The sequence below is a fragment of the Canis lupus genome, chromosome 17 (genome assembly GCF_048164855.1).
Source record: "Canis lupus baileyi chromosome 17, mCanLup2.hap1, whole genome shotgun sequence".
Lineage (NCBI taxonomy): Eukaryota > Metazoa > Chordata > Mammalia > Carnivora > Canidae > Canis > Canis lupus.
The window spans coordinates 36540968-36555875 of NC_132854.1; the positions used below are offsets into that span (position 1 = coordinate 36540968).

Here is a 14908-nt window from a genome sequence, read left to right on the forward strand (position 1 = left end):
AGTAAACTGAATCATATGATAATAATAGTTACTCCACATGATTATGAAAAATACTGACTAAAAACTATAGCTTCTATGAGATGTGTGGTGATGTTTTATTGTGATTTTAATGTGCATTTCCCTTTTGAACAATGATGGTGAGGCAATTTTCATAAGTTAGACATGTGATTTTCCTATTTTACAAGATGTGACTTAAAGTCTTTAACCATTTTTCCCTTTAATTATTGATATTTATTTATTTAGTCATTTATTTATTTATTTTCAAGTGAACATAACCTCAAGATTTTATTGCCTTCATAATATAACAATATATGAAACTTAGAACTGGATCATTTCACCCATTTTCTTCTTGTCTCCTCCCAGTTCAAAGTGCTTGCATTTCTTAATAGCCAGCATTCTCTTACATCTGGAGTTGGGCTCAACACATTCAAGCCTCAGGACAATCTTCTTGGTATTTTAGCCTTTTCCGAAAAGATCAATTTAGTCTGCCCACCATAGCCATCCTGCTTCCTGTCATAACACCACTTTCCCTGGACATAAATAGAATCTTTGCTTTTCTTATATTCTGTCATTTTGTGTGGTTGGTGCTTGCCACACTTCTGGTGGAAAGTCTAACAGGTCTTAGGAACATTCACCATATTTACAAGTAAGGTGTCTGCTGGAAAGCTAATTTTTGATATTTAGAAGTTTCTTATTGACACTGGTCACTATGTATTTGGTCCCATTGTGTGAATTATCTTTTTATTCTTTTATTGAGATACTTGTACAAAATATTTATGAAATTGGATCTAGTCCATTTATAATTTTTTCCCTTATGCTTAGTGCTTTTTGAAAAATCTTTGTGTATCCTGGGGTCATAAGGATATTTTATTTCACTCCTAGAAGATTTATTTTATTTTTTTTGTCTCTCATTTAGAATTGTACTTCATTTGGAATATGTTTTTGTGTGATAGAAGACAAGATTTAGGATTTATTCAGATACATATGGTTAGCCAGCTGACTCAACACATTTATTCAGCAGACTATTCTCTTACTTTACTGCAGAGCCACATTTGTCATATGCCCTTTGGTGGATATACATGGGTGTATTTTTGGACTTCTATTCTATCGGTCTGTTTATTTATGCTTGTGCTAAGACATACTGTTTTTATTATTATATTTTAAAATGAGTTTTAATAAATGTTGGTTAAGTTCTCTAAACTTTTTTCTTCCTTTGTATTTTCTTGGCTATTTTTGATTCTTTTTTTTTATTATTATTATTTTTTATTTATTTATGATAGTCACACAGAGAGAGAGAGAGAGAGGCAGAGACATAGGCAGAGGGAGAAGCAGGCTCCATGCACCAGGAGCCCGACGTGGGATTCGATCCTGGGTCTCCAGGATCGCGCCCTGGGCCAAAGGCAGGCGCCAAACCGCTGCACCACCCAGGGATCCCTATTTTTGATTCTTTACATTTTCATATAAATATAAGAAACTACTTGCCAATATTTATACAATATTAATAATAACACTAATATTAATTATTGCTAACATTAATAATCACATGGTCATCCCTGTATTGATAGATGTGAAGATGACTTTATTTTTTTACCAAAAGAAACAAAACATTTCTCATGTTAAACATTCCTATTTTTGTTCAATTTCTTAAGCGATATTTCTAGAATGCAATTATCTGGTCAAAAGGTAGAGTACTTTGATATGATGCACTTGATGTATTTTGCTATATGCTATCAAATAGCATAGTATCAAATACTCATGGCACCAATAGCAGGATACAAGATGATAGTCATTTCTGTACTCTTACCACCTGTATGTAACACCATTAAAAAGTGTAACATTTAATATACAGAAGACATAATACATGTGGCTATGTTTTACTTTGTGTTTATTTTGAACATTTAAATATATTTTTGTTTACAAGTTTTATTTATTTTCTCATAAATCAACCAAGAGTCAGAGAGACCTGACTAAATTTGTGCTTGTTGGCAATCTCACTGGTATTGCTTTAGGAAAAATAACTATTGGCTGAACATTAAGGTTTTATGTGTAGCATTTTGTGTGGGTGGTTGCTTAAGTACAGTGAAGGAAATAAGTTTACTTTAGATCTTTTGAATTAGAGAGACTTCCAGTTTAAAATGAAGAAGAAGAAGAAGAAGAAGAAGAAGAAGAAGAAGAAGAAGAAGAAGAAGAAGAAGAAGAAGAAGAGGAGGAGGAGGAAAGAAAGGAAGGAAGAGGAAGAAGAGGTAGTTGTTATAATAGGGCTTCTCTCAGTTGTTCAACTTCTCTCTGGAGCTTGGATCCAGTTATTTGCTGTAGAGGTGAGCGTTCTGGGACCCCAACATCTAGACAGTAAAGGGGATATATGGGAACATGAGTTGAGTAGTATTTACAGTGGGTAAATCTTTCTCAGTATTGAGTCCAGTGTTCCATTCTTCTCAGTATGGTTGTCATCAATGCACATTTGTCAACATGGGGTAGCACAGGGACTTGCTCCATTATCCTGAAATACATCATAATCCAAGAAATTCCCTAAGCATAATTTTGACTCTCAATGCCATCTCAAAAGGGGTCAGTGCTAATGATCCACATTTGCCTTCTCTATGGGAATAACTTATATTTTACTGTGTCTGTTATCTCTTTGTGTAAGTAATCCACAAGCAGAGGCTCTCTTGCATACTCTCCCCTGTGTCTAGATACGGTTAGGAAGACTAATGAGTGCCCTGTAATTTGAGAACACAAAACTTCTCTCTGACAAAGACAGAACTGAAATTTTAGTAGCTCATTTCTTTGCGTGGTAAATATAAGTCATTTTTTTTCTTAAGAGGAATAGCTGACTCTTTCTTGAAGTAATATGCCTTCTGTAATAACTTGGGCAATACTAAAAGTATTAAGATGAAAGTTAAAAATCACCATTTATCTGGAGATAAGTGCTAGTAATATTTTAGAGTAAATCCTTCCGATTTTGAGATAGATTGATAGATGCCGACACACACATACACTAGTCTTTTGTAATCTATATTTTTCACTTGGTAAAATGTTGGGACTAAATTTTGTGATTTCTCCATGTCGATAGATAGCAACTTGCACCTCTATTTTAGCAAGTTTTTGTATAGAATTCACTGTATGGATGTATCCTACTTTATTTAACCAGCCATCTACTGAGAAGAATATAGTTAGGCTAACTTATATTTTAATATAGTAACATAGTTGAGCAAAGGCAGCAGATGGATAGAGGAAAGGACACGCATTCGCCAGAGTGTTGGACACACACACAGCAGTAACACAGGTCCAGGTTCTTCTAGATCTTTATAGGGCATTAGAAAATAAGTATTGCCAGCAGAACTTAATCCATCTACCTTTGCATTTTAACAGTCGCTCCCACTGCTTCTATCTCTTCTGGAGAGCAGTCCTATAGAACAGTTCTGTTCTATATGAACAGAAAGCAGACTGAAACCCATTCCCTCTCTTTCTTCCTGTTAGTTCCTACAAAAAAACCACTGTTACTTTAGCCCACGAGATCTGGCTGGTCTTGTGTCTAACAGAAACCAAAGAAACATCACCAAGGGACCTGGATGTGGCATCTGCTTCCTATTCCTTTCTCATCAAATATTCTTTTTATTTTGGGGAAGGTTTTCAGATATTTTTCCTATCCTATTTTTGTAAAAATATTTTTGTTTTCTGCTCTTCACTTTATACATTTCTACATTTATTTTTTTACTTTGGAAAAATTTAGATTTATAGAAAAGTTGCAAAGATAGTGGGGAGTTCCTGCATACCTTTAATGCAGTTATATTTTCCTCTAATACTGTCATCTTCTATTACTACAGCACATTTGCCAAATGTACTAAGAATCAAATATTGGTACATTACTGTTAAGTAAACTCCAGACTACTTGGATTTCAGCGTTTTTCCATTAATTTCCTTTTTCTATTCTAATTCCTTCCAATATTTTTACGGGTACTTTATTTTTATTTTCAGACTTTCTTATTCTTCCTGGTAAAGTCTTTTATGCATCAAAACTGTTTCAGTGCATGCATGCATACACACACACACACACACACACACACACACACACACAGAGTTTTGATTCAGTGGGTCCACACAGTTATTTTTGATCCCTTTGACAAATCATTGCTCTTCATACAGCAATAATTTTTAAAGACTATTCATTTATTTTGTCATAATCCAGGCTTCTCAGCTCCATTAAACTATAATAAAATATAGGTATTTCTTTTTTATACCTATTGTGTTTCAATGTTTATTAGATTGTTTCTTTCTCTGGTATATGATAAAATTCTGTATATGGACACCATCCCTGCCCTTTCTAGTATGTCTCCTTTCCCTCTTTTGATTCCTTGCTTTCTTCTTCAAACAAATAACAGGGCTTTCCCAGAGTTATCTCTGAGTTGTATGCTGGACCCTTGAGGGCAAAGAGATGTAGTTCAATGAGACAGAGTGATATATAAAGAAATAAGTAACACTCCCAATTGGAATCTGCTATAATCCAAATTTTAGTAGTGGTTGGATTATAATTTAGAACCAAATTAACATAATAGATTATAGTAAAATATTATTACAATATTAGAACAGACTTTAAGTCTTAAATATTAGCATGCTTACATGTTATTAATTGAGCTAAGCTAATGTCTCATCAGGAATCATGTGGCGATATGGGTTGGCAAAGAGTATTTCTATTTATTTTTATTTTTTTATTTTTTTTATTATTTTTTTTTATTTATTTATGATAGTCACAGAGAGAGAGAGAGAGAGAGAGAGAGGCAGAGACATAGGCAGAGGGAGAAGCAGGCTCCATGCACCGGGAGCCTGACGTGGGATTCGATCCTGGGTCTCCAGGATCCCGCCCCGGGCCAAAGGCAGGCGCCAAACCGCTGCGCCACCCAGGGATCCCCAAAGAGTATTTCTATAAGTTTATGAAAGCTTGTGAAATATAAAGCAAAGATGATGTCAAAAACATAAAAAACAGATAACATAACTAAAAGTTAAACATGACAATTTGCGAGTTAAGAGCAGCCTCCCTCAAAAAATGAGTGTGAAAGATATGAAAGTGCCCCCAAACATGTAACAAGAATGTCACATTTTCCTAAATTAAACAAATCCAACACTAATCTTGTAATTGTTAGGCAGAGTCACCGAGAATGTTTGGTTTCTCCAGACAATTGAGAAACCAAAGGAATACTAGTGAGAATTTTACTTTTATTGAGGTTGTACCAGCACCAGAGAGAATAAACAGTCTCAAATATCTGGGAACTGCTCTCTAATTTTGATTTATATAGGTAAATACTTAGATGTTTGAAGGTGATTAGAGGGAAGTGGACAATTTACTTACTGCTAAGTTACAGTATGGGGAAATTTATTTTATTCAAGATTTCTAGTCACTATATCCAGGGTTTTATTTTACTTTAGCACATGGGTAGGAGTCCAGCCTCCCGCAGAGCTACATGTGGGTAGAGTCTCCATCACTCTTGCAAACAATGCACCCTACAAACTAACATTATGCCCTATTCTCAGGAAAGCTCAAGTTTTCCTCAAGTGTTCCATTTATGCATTCTCCAGATACATGATCCCTTCTCTTGCTTGGACCAGCTACCCTTTCCCACCAAAACCAGAGAAAGATGAGATGGTAGTCTCATTGGTATGAAGCAATATTTGTTTCCAGTATTGCAAACAAAAGCTGCTAATTCCATCTTAAGGCAAGAGAACTTAGATTTGGGATTCAAAGTGAAAAATTCATGTTTTGGAAGAACAGAAAAAATACCTTTGACTTTCAGGAGATTATCCAGCACTGAGAGGAAAAACAAAACAAAACAAAGGAGAAAAGCAAGAGACCAAGACAAGAAGCATTTACAGAAGGCCATGTTGAGAACACTGTATTAAGATAAGAGTATTCTGGGCAGCCTGAGTGGCTCAGCGGTTTAGCGCTGGCTTCAGCCCAGGGCCTGATCTTGGAGACCCAGGATCGAGTCCCATGTTGGTCTCCCTGCATGGAGCCTGCTTCTCCCTCTGCCTGTGTCTCTACCTCTCTCTCTCTCTCTCTCATGAATAAATAAATAAAATCTTTTTTTTTTTTTTAAGTATTCTGAAGAGGTAGGAGAATCTGCTTAGAAAAGTAAAAAGTGTGACCCAGTTCAGTATCAAAACCCTAGCAAGTCAAGGATTCACAGCTCTTAACTGTTCTATAGCAACAAAAATAGGTGTAAGTGAGTTTTGATAGTGAATCAGAGGAAAACACTCTAATTAAAAGACTTTTGAGGAGTAGGAAAGGTCTTAAGATTTTTTTTTTTTTTTTTTGGCTTCCAACTAGAGCTGGATGATACATAAAAAGTCTCTCTCTGAAGAAGAGCCCAGGGAAGGCATTCTGCAGAGATTTGATAGAACTTGTTATCACTTGGATATCACCTAAGACAGTTCCTGAATTTTCATCAAAATGTACACTGGTAGAATGGGAGAGAAATATAGAATAGGTTCATGACATATTATTTTAAATACTTCCCATTGAATAATTTGAGGGGAATTCCTTATAATTATTTTATCAATACTGATACACAGAAAGTCAATCTAAACTGATGAACCATAAACAAATATAAGATAGAAACTATTTAATAAATATTTATTGGTAGGGTATCTATTGAGAAGCTCTCATTTTGCAGGGCGATACTCTACAAACAGAGGATATAGAAGTCTACAAAAAAATGCAACACCTCTGTATTAAAGAAATATGCAGTCCATGAAGGAGAAATCTTTGGCAGTGATTTCATGAGATTTAATAGTGTAGCCGTGCTTAGTGAGAAGTAAGGATGTTGCAAAGGGAAAAAGAGTCATTCTCAGATCAGGGTTGGGCTATAGAGAGAAGAGATTTGCCAGGTAATAATGTTATTGCTACAAGTGTAAAACTTATAATTTGTATACTTATATACAATTTAATGAAAATAAATATATTTAACCTATCCTGGTTAATTAATTTTCAAATAATCTCTAATAAAAATTTTAATGTCTTCAGAGTAAAAGTAGTAGGTAATATGATGGCATAGCCAAATAGGCATGCCCACCCATATTTGATATTGATATTCTAGAGCCAGAGAACACAGAATTTTCATTACCTCCTGTAAATCTGAATCAACCTTGATCACTTTTGGATGGATCTTCTCTTTCATAATAAATTGAAACTTGTTAATAAATATTGAACCATAAAAATAAATCACTATAATCACTATAAATCTAAATTTAAAATTTAAATTTTAAAATGCTCCAAAGCCTTTGTATCATAAGGCAGTTTGTGTATACATATCTCCAAAAGATATACACTTTCTCTAAATATCTTATTACTTGAGCTGTCAATTCTGAATAAATTATGCTAAATATGACCTATCTATGTGAGAACAGATATGGCTTAGAGTATGATGTGAATAAGTTAACATCTGCAAAAGAAATTTAGTGATCTGTGGATAATTGGAATTCATTGTTTAATGGCTATGTGTTCTAAGTTTTCATTTCCTTACTCAGACTTTACAATTTATGGAGCAACTTGATGATTTAAGAAAGTTTTATGCTTCTATGAAAAACACAGTCAACATCCTTTTTTTTTTTTTTCCAGAATGACATTACTAAAGCAAAGGGATGCCCATCTCCCTTTGTTTCATGCAATGCTCTTTGATATTATTTATTCAACAAATACTCAATGAATACGTGATTTGATTCAAACTCTGTCTTCTCTGTTTATGGTGGAATGACAAATGAAATATGTTCCTGAGTCCTTGAAAAGAATCACACCAGTGGGACATTCAGGAGAGTCAAATAATAATATAAAAATTGGAATGTGATTACTGTCATACGTAATTTCATAGATGGTAAAGTGGTAAAGACTAATATTATATAAAAGAACAAGACTAGTGTCATGAAAAAAAACCCTAATATTTGACATAGGAGCTCATTGGTAGAATATGGCTAAGAGAAGGAAACTACAATAATCCTGGAAGAGAAAGAAGCATAAAAATAGAAAATATGTCTACAATTGAGGATGTAAGGTGAACAAAAGGAAAAAGAAGATATAAGAAATGATTTCCAAGGATCTTGATTATAACAGTAACAGGACTGGAAATTTTATTGTCTAGTGTCTGTCATTGAATACACAAATCAGTTTCTCAATATAGCACTTTTTAAAACAATTATTTAAAAAATAAAAAAATAAAAAAATAAAAAAAATAAAACAATTATTTATTTCTCTAGAAGTTTCAATAACTCAGATTAATTTGAGCTTTCTTGATTTTCTTCATAATTTTATTGGGATGTTCTAATCCTTATTCATTAATTTGTATTACTGATCATTCTGTTATTTTTCCTTTAGTATTCATGGCTCTATCTCAGTCTCTCCTTTTACCCCTAAACATGCTAATATTTTATGCCTAAATTTTTTACTAATCATTATATTTATCATCACTTATATAATCATTTATATAATCATTACATCATTTATATAATCATTACATTTCTCATATATATATATATATATATATATATATTTCAACTTCTTAATTTCTTTATTTTGTCTGCACATTATCTCCCTTAGCCGACTCATTCATTCCAAAGGCTTCAAATATCGATAGATAATTTTCTTGACCAAACCTTGTCAGCTTCTTTGGAGCTCTCTTCTTGCCCAGGGCTCAAACTTGACCTGCTGCCTTGCCCTTGGCCTGTTGAGGCCAGCCTTAGGAAAGAATCATCTTAAATAAGCTTAGGAATAATCTCCTACTTTTGGTATCTGGTCAAGTTCTTCATCCCCTACTCTTGATATCTAAATCCTCAGCTTGCCTTTAACAAGAATCATGTTAAGCCAGTTTAGCAGGAATTTTTTTTTCTCCTTGATATCTAATCAGGTTTCACCTCCTAATTTTCTACCCACTGACCCTCTCAGTTTTCTCTCTGGCTGTAAATCTCCAACTGTCTTTGCTATATTAAGAAGTAAATTTAGTGTAAGAGGACTTCCCTTTTTCTATATCCTCGCCAACATCTACCGCTTCCTGACTTGTTGATTTTAGCCATTCTGACTGGTGCAAGGTGGTATCTCATTGTTGTTTTGACTTGTATTTCCCTGATGCTGAGTGAAGTGGAGCATTTCTTCATGTGTCTGTTGGCCATTTGTATGTCTTCTTTGGAGAAATATCTGTCCGTATCTTCTGCCCATTTATTGATTGGATTATTTATTCTTTGGTTGTTGGGTTTGATAAGTTCTTTATAGATTTTGGATATGAGCCCTTTATCTGAGGAGATATTTGCAAATATCTTCTTCCATTCTGGGGGTTGTCTTTTGGTTTTGTTGACTGTTTCCTTTGCTGTGCCAAAGATTTTTATCTTGATGAAGTCCCAATAGTTCATTTTTTCCTTAGTTTCTTTTGCCTTTAGAGAGGTGTCTAGCAAGAAGTTGCTGTGGCCAATGTCAAAGAGGTTGCTGCCTGTGTTTGCCTCTAGGATTTTGATGGATTCCTATCTCACATTTAGGTCTTTCATCCATTTTCAGCCTATGTTTGTGTATGATGTAAGGAAATGGTCCAGTTTCTTCTGCATGTGGCTGTCCAATTTTCCCAACACCATTTGTTGAAGAGACTGTTTTTTTCCATTGGATATTCTTTCCTTCTTTGTTGAAGATTGGTTGACCATAGAGTTGAGAATACATTTCTGGGTTCTGTATTCTCTCCACTGATTTGTGTGTCTGTTTTTGTGCCAATATCATACTGTCTTAATGATTACAGCTTTGTAATAAAGCTTGAAGTCCAAGATTGTGATGCCACAAGTTTTGGTTTTCTTTTTCAACATTCCTTCAGCTATTTCAGGATCTTTCTTGGTTCCATACAAATTTTAGGATTATTTGTTCCAGCTCTGTGAAAAAAGTGATGGTATTTTGATAGGGATTGCATTGAATATACAAATTTTTCTTGGTAACATAGGCATTCTAATAGACATTTGTTCTTCCAATCCATGAGCATGGGATGTTTATCCACTTCTTTGTGTCTTCCTCAATTTCTTTCATGAGTATTCCATAGTTTTCTGAGTACACCTTTGCATCTTTGGTTACACTGTTGGTGCGAATGCTAGTTGATACAGCCAGCCTGGAAAACAGTATGGAGGACACTATTTCAGGACTACATTTTACCTACTTTCTTCCCAATGTATAGTATCTTAGCCAGTCACTAAATGTTTCTTCACATAAGCCTAGATCTCTCAAATGCGCTTTATATTTGTTAGAGATAACATCCTTTTCTTATTCTAGGCTTGGCATTTCAGTATCATTCTGGGTATCATGATTGCATTGCCCTCTCCCCTCATACTTCAGACCAAAATTAAGTACATTCTTCACTATTGTGTCCTCTGCTATCCATTGAATCTTGTCTTTCCGTTCTCTGCTTCTGTAATTCAAAGTTTTATCAGTCCATGTTGGAATGCTTCATTAGCTGACTAATTGGTTAGTCATTTCCTACTCTTTCTCCCTTTTAATCTTCCTGTAAAATACCATCAATTTATTTTCCACAAAATAAAACTTTAATCCAATTACACCATGCTCAAATATTTCTACTCCCCAGTGCCTACAAATATATTTCCCAAAGGTGGTATATAAACTTCTAGTGATATCTAAAATAACAACATATGTGAGCACATATTTTCAGACATATTATTATAATACATCATGTTAATTATTATTTATATATTTTAACAATTACAACAAAATAATGCTACTTTCTGTGCACATCACTATACCATTTTCTTAGTAATTCGCCGATTTATTTTAGTAGTTGACAGTTCTTTAGTATAAAGCAGAGATTATAATATAATACATAAGAACATAAATCCCTGGCTCAGAACTAAAGTTCTGCTTCCTTTACCTATGTACCCTTTGCCAAATTATGTAGTATCTTATGCTTTAAATTTCCAATTTGTAGGATGAGAATAACTATGGAACTTACTTGAGATGGTTGTTATGAGATATGATTGAGACAATTTGTGTAGAAGACTGGCTAGCAACTTAATGTTTAGTAAAGGTAATCTTTTTTTTTTTTTTTTTTTTTAGTAAAGGTAATCTGTTATTAATATTATTAATAATTATCCACACTTTTGAATTCAAATTTATATTGTGACCTGTTTTTTTTCTTTATTTTATCCTCTCTCTTTGTTGAACCATCTTGAACCAGTACTAAAAAAATAGAAGTTTAAAATTTAAATGTTAAAAGAAATGATAAAAAATAATTCATTTTAGTATATAGAGAAAGCATTTGCCACGTCATCACACATGAATTTAAGAGAAGTACTTAATGATACTGCCATAATTGTGGATCTTGTTAAGACTAGGACTATAAATTTGTGACTATCCTTCAGCTTGGTGAAGAGATAAGTAGTTCCTATACACACCTTCTATTTCCTCATGAAACTTATTAGTTTTCATATGGAAACATTCTCACTTGGTTCCTATACACACCTTCTATTTCCTCAAGAAACTTGTTAGTTTTCATATGGAAACATTCTCACTTGTCTATTAAATTGGAGGGAAAACTTCATCTTTCAAGATGAGATATTCAACCTCTGATATAATTAGGGTTGGTTTTGCAAATTAGCAGAAGTCATCTGAACCAACTAAATTTCTTCACACATGGCAAATTCATGTCAAGAATATATACATGAGAAGGAATAAATGTAGTGATTGCAAAACTTAAATCATATTGCTAATGCTTTGATAAGAGCGAATTGCATGTATCATATTATCTGAAATGTATGCTTATAAGTTCATATGAAAAATCATAGAAAAATTTTAAACATTATGAAAACCTTTTAAAATCACCTTGTCTAAAGCCATAATTCACTGCTGTTATAAGGAGAAAAATAATCCTTTTCCAATATGTCGTGCATATTTCCAAATAATTGAATATATTTATGGAGGTGTAGATTCTGGACACTGCCTCATGACTGTAACAAAACAAACGTTTGTTGAAAAACAATTTATTAATCAAATTCAATCAGAAAATTTGATTAAATATTTTAATGTATTATTTTGAAATAATTTTACTTACCGAAGAGCTATGAAGACAGTATAGAGTATCAATATGCCTTTCACCCAGCTTCCCCTAGTATTACCATATTTTATAACCATGATACAAATGTCAAAACTAAGGAGTTAATATCAGTATAGTACTATTAACTAAACTACAGACTTTCTTGGATTTCCTCAGTTTTTCTACTGACTATTCAATTTAGGGCAATAATTTGCGTAGTAGTTTTTTTCTCCTTATTTTTTTCCACTCTGTATCAATTGAACAGCACATTCTTCATTTCATCTTAAGTTCTCCAGACTTACTGACTGATCTTTGTTTTAATTTGCATGCAGGAAAATTCACCTTTACAGTATTAAGCTATAAAAATAAAAAAAAATATTAAGCTATAAGGTTTATGATGAATATGTACAGTGCTCTCTCTACCACTTCAGTATCCATACAGAATTGTTGTTTTATTGCTCCCCCACAACCCTTCTATTATTATTATTCTTCCATTTAATTTGCAACATCTAGCAACAACCAACCTGTTTTCTGTTCCTTTTTGTTGCCTTTTCTAGATTGTCATATGAATGGAATTATACATCAGGTAGCATTTGGATTTGGCTGCTTTCACTCAGCTCAATGCAATTAACATTCATCCATGTAGTTGTCTGAATCAGGAGTTTGTCCCTTTTTAATTACTGAATAATATTCCATTGTGTGGGTATACCAGGGTATATTTATCTCCTCATTTTGGCAAGCATCTGGCTTGTTTCTAGTTTGAGGTTAGTCATGAACATTTTTTTTTTTTGTCTGTAAACTCCATAATGAGAAAACTAATATTTTAACTAAAAATATCCCAGGAATCTGCACAATTTACCAGAAAAGTTATGCTATAGGCTACAAGCGTATTTTAAAAGTCTCAACATCATTAGTAATTCAGGAAATACAAATTAAAACCACAATGAGATACTATTATATATCTACTTACTATGAATTAAAAAAAAAAAAACTAAGGTGTATGAATACAATTTACTTCTGTGTTTTAATCATAAATATTGCAACCTTGTTAAACTTTCCTAAGCAAATAGGCCTCCTTCCAGGAAAAACTGGGTTTTCAATTTGTTACCTTTATGTTGAGCTCTGAAGGGATAGCCATGGTGAATCCAAGAAAGCTCATCAAGAACTGTCTTAAACTAAGACAATTTGTTGACCTGGTGGATACAAGGCAATAGTAGGCTTTCAGAATTAGATGTTTTTGGGACCTGTCTCTCAGAATGAAGTTCTGAGACTTTTAGAGATTTTATTTATTTATTCATGAGAGACACACAGAGAGAGAGAGAGAGGCAGTCACAGGCAGAGGGAGAAGCAGGCTCCATGCAGGGATCCCGAACATGGGACTCTATCCCAGGTCTCCAGGATCAGGCCCCCCGAGCTGAAGGCCGCGCTAAAATGCTGAGCCACCCAGGCTGCCCTCACAAGAATGAAGTCTTAAAAGTTACAGAACCAGATATGGCATCCAACCCATTTACTTTAAAGGTTGAAGCTGAAAGTTTTGAATTCCCTACTGATTTTATGTGCTGAGGCTCCATAGGGATTATGATGAGAATGCGTCTCGCCATTTCCCTCATTTTGATGTTGATATTTTTTCATTTGCCTAATTAGAAGTCACTGAGTTGGCTCTGGATTTCTTTCAGAGGAGATTGCTCCATGTATGGTTGTTCATTTGATGTGTCTGTGGGAGGAGGTGAGTTCAGGAGCCTCCTATGCTGTGATCTTGGACTAGAACCTCAAAAACGTTTCCAATGGGAGTTAAGATGGTTGACCTTTGGACCTGGTTCAACTATTAAAGCATGATTTCAATCATATCACGGAATTTCTCAGCCCATTTTCTTATCCATAAAATGAGATTTGTAGAATATATATCTAATGCTAAAATTCTGTGATTTTTTAATTATAGAATTTGAACCATCAGAAAAAAAAATAAGTGAAGGTCTCTATTACTGGGAATAGGAGCTAGCTGAAATAATAATATTGGGACAACCTAAAGTGCAAACTTACAGAAAAACACAATCATTCATTTTTTAAAGTTAATTTAGCCTTGGGGGACCTGAGTGGCGTAGTCCATTAGGCATCTGCCTTCAGCTCAGATCATGATCTCAACGTCCTGGGATCAAGCCCCACATTGGGCTCCCTGATCAGTGGGGAGTCTGCTTCTTCTTCCTCTGCCCCTCTCTTCCACTTGTGCTTCCTTCTCTCTATTTCTCTGAGGTAAAATATAATAAATAAAATATAAAATATAATAAATTTTAAGTAGCCTCTAGAAACTGTCAATAGAATGTCTATAGATTGATCTTTGAATTAGTTATATAAGAAACTGCATTGATAGGAAAACTTTTAAAACTTATGTAAATGTGTTGCAGCCAAAATTAGATGAGTTTTTAATTCAATTAACTTAATAGGAATAGTAAAAGTAAGGGGTTACTACACAAATTATAGAAAGAGGCTATTACACAGACTTGCATTAAAAATTTTTGATCAAATCAAAGTGAAATTGACCAAGAACAAAACATAAAGATGCTCAATGAGCACACAAGAAACTAGATTTCAAGAAACTTAACTGTGAGGGTACAAGACCCTAAATGTGAAACATGGGCATATTTGTCCCATTACTGTAGTTGGCAAAGTATAAACCTGGTTGAGCTACTCCAACAGGTACTGATTATGGCCAAATCATACTACAAGTTACTTAGAACAATATGCTGGCTAAAAATCTCTGATATTATTAAAATCTCAACAGAGTTGAGGTGGAAATTTTTCTCACCTTTGTTGGCTAAAGAGCTGAACTTGAAATGAAGAATTTAATTACATCATAT

The 14908-nt window shown here is 33.8% G+C and overlaps 1 pseudogene; it reads right to left on the reverse strand.

Annotated features, from left to right (window-relative positions):
- Positions 1-318: 318 nt before the first annotated feature.
- Positions 319-638, reverse strand: LOC140608388 (large ribosomal subunit protein eL42-like; annotated as a pseudogene).
- Between the last annotated feature and the right edge of the window lie 14270 nt (positions 639-14908).